The 3,100-nt window shown below is 40.8% G+C and overlaps 1 protein-coding gene across 28 annotated transcripts in view; it reads left to right on the plus strand.

The window, feature by feature from the left end:
• Positions 1 to 3,100, plus strand: part of SLX4IP (SLX4 interacting protein) — a 423,033-nt gene that overhangs the window by 147,881 nt on the left and 272,052 nt on the right. The gene's annotated exons all lie outside the window — the stretch shown is intronic.

Here is a 3,100-nt window from a genome sequence, read left to right on the forward strand (position 1 = left end):
TTCTCCAGATTAAATATTAGCCCTCATGTCTCCTCCAAAGCAATGAATTTTCTCCAAGTGCAGTTCTCAAAGAAGAGCTTTTCTTGCTTCTCTTCTTCTGCACCAGATACTCTGTGAGATAAGCGATACAGATGGGCAGCAGGGGAATTCAGAGCACACAACTGCCAAAAAGTAGGGCCTATTATTTGTGTTGATTTTTAAATGTAATTGCTCTTTAGTGGTGAATGAAACAAAGCACACAGCCACAGCGAGATAACTACACAGTGCTAGTGAGGGAATCCTGTCACATCTGCAGGGTGAAGGCATCCTGGCTGTTGGCTGGCCAGATCTCCCCAGGAGACAAATGCTTCACAGAGAACTTCTTCTATGAGAAACATTTCAGCTCCTCAGGCCTTTGTTGCTGCTTCTGCTCTACCCTGACCATGTACAATTGTTTATCAGTGTTGCTAGAATTTTTTAGTTTCTTATAGATGAGAATGTTTGAGCTGACTGTTGGTTTTTTCCAGCTGACATAGAGAGAAATATTTAAGATAGATTTCAGAAGTAGACAGAGTCATTCTTAATTTGTTTCTTTAGAGCTTCATTTTCCTCATGCAAGTTATTCGTAACTCCCACTGAAGCCAATAAATTCCTAGTCCTTCACGGCAGGAAAGGCACTAAAGTCAATGGGAATTATTTGTATCCTGCAGTGTTTGGGGATAAGCCTCCTGGGAAACTGTGGATCTCCTATTTGCCATAAGCCATCCATTACTTCCCTGCCAGTAGCAAGTCATTCCAGCATTTGTAGGAATCTCTGTTGTTATTTGAGTGTATCTATGCTTTCATTCTCACTTCTCATATAAAAGTAACTGATGCAAGTTATGAAATGCATTAATATACGGATTTCTGCTGACTCTTGTTTATGGCTTATCTTTCATTGCCTCTATTATAGCACTTGTTGCCCTGGGATTCAGAGTTATGTCCAGGCTTGCTGCAGATCTCCCTTCCTCAGAATTTCACCCATTGCTCGTGAGAATTTCAACTTCTGGATAAATAAATATTTTGGGTCAGGTCTTAAAAACACAGAAGTCCTTATTCGAATGTTATTTTTGGAACATGCCCATGTCTTAGTGGAACTCTCATACCACAATAGCTGATGGAAGAAATAGAGAAATGTAACTTCATGTCGTGGATCTGAGTGTCAGAGGGAAGGAAGGAGATGGGAGAAGGAGTAGACAGATATGGTGCCTGAGCTTTCCCTGCAGCAGAATAAAAAGGGTTTAGTAGTGACAGTAAGTAGAACAATTTAACAGTGTTAAGTGCATCTTCCAAAGAGAGCTAAAAATCATATCAGGCTGAAACAAACGTATGTGTCAGCTCAGGGGGAGCTGCAGCAACAAGCTGAACTTGCCCCATCCTGTCCCTCTTGGCCTTTTGTTCTAGGAACAGATGTCCCTTCTCCCCTGACTGTCTTCTAGTTTCAGAATTAAGAACTTGGGCTCTGAACTTTTAATTCATGATTGCCTTCATGAGCTTCTCCCTGCACTGTGAGAGTAAGTTCATTGTTTTTCCTCTAATTATCAGTCTCTTCTTGTATTGCCCATGTAAAATTAAAAAAAAAAAAGGAAAAAAAGATTGGGCTCTGCTGACTTGTTGGGCCTGTGCTGGACAATCCTTCCTACCCAGATATTTAACCCTTTTCAATTTCCAACAACATAGAAGCAGAAGAAATTTCTGGAGAGGAATACTTCCCATCTTTGGGAGGAAAAGTTAGGTGGTACTTTACAGACAGAAACAGTTTGAAACCATACTCAAATAGTAGAATTGTAAATTGATCCAGAAAAATTAAAAAAAAAAAAAAAGAAGAAACCAGAGAAAACCTTTGGGATAAAATGCTTAGTGTTTTATGCCATCCGGAGAGATAAAGTTTTGTTAAGTATATTCATTTTAACAGGTGGTTTTGACAGTGCCAAAGATATTTTCCACACTCATGTTAGTGAATTATGTCTCTGTTATTCTTAATTCTCTTCCAGACCTCCTAAACTAAGGAGATACAGGCTCACTGTTCAGACACCCAGAAGAGGCTTATGGGGTTTGGAAACTGAATGGGGAAAATCAGATGTGATTGGTGGCCAAGGAGAGGGTGTTTGTGCAGATTGTGGGCTCAGGTTTGGCACTTCCAGCCCATGAGGAGCTGCCTTGGTGAAGCCCCCGTGGAGAGAGGCTCTTCAAGGTGGAGGCTGTCTGGCTTAGCAGCAGAGCATCACAGAATTCTAAGGAAGGCAGGCAGAAAGCTTTAAATAAGAGAAATCCTTGGAACCTTCCAGTTGCAAAGGCAGACAATTAGGCAAGCATTGCCAGTTGATGTTCCTGGCAACTGAATAAAAATTATTATTAAACAGTCAGATTTAGGTCACATAATAAACTTACAATTTATTATGAGAGCCTACAACTATCAAACACCCTGCAGTGACTTTAATGATAGGCTTTATACACCGTTGAATCTTTTAAAAATAGCAAATGAGGGTCAGATATATTATGACCATGTCCTAATGTGATATAAACAACCATAAAGTGATTGAGGAGGTTTGTTTGGGTTCTTTGCCTCTCTCATCTTCCAAACACCACCACCCCATGTGATCAGATGCTCCATTTCATAGAGCTGTGTGATTCCTGAGCCTATATTTTGTGCAGTTATTTTATTATTTTTCTTCAGACAGCCTTCCAAATGGTTGCAGGAGGGGATTGTAGCAGCGTGAAACGTGGCAGTGACCTAGAGATTCCAACCTGCTGCTTCCACTGCGTTGTCTTCTGTGAAACACTAACTTGTTCATGGGGATGCTGTAGAATATTGATCAGAGCACAGAATCATTAACACAAAGTAGTTTTCCACATCCTGCCTCACGGCTGGTCACGCAGTTGATGTTCAACTTTGGCAGTGTCATGCTTGGGATGTGGAAGTCCCTTTTAATCAAATATTATGAAACAAGGGCCAAATCTCCAGCTCCTGCAAATGCCCTGGCACTTGCCAATTTCCGTTGGGCTGCATTGATTTTTCACTCTGAAGAACCTTGTCTCTGAAGCTTCTAAATTGAGATAAATGCTGTCTTTCTACAGAGCT

The sequence above is a fragment of the Passer domesticus genome, chromosome 3 (genome assembly GCF_036417665.1).
Source record: "Passer domesticus isolate bPasDom1 chromosome 3, bPasDom1.hap1, whole genome shotgun sequence".
Classification (NCBI taxonomy): Eukaryota; Metazoa; Chordata; class Aves; order Passeriformes; family Passeridae; genus Passer; species Passer domesticus.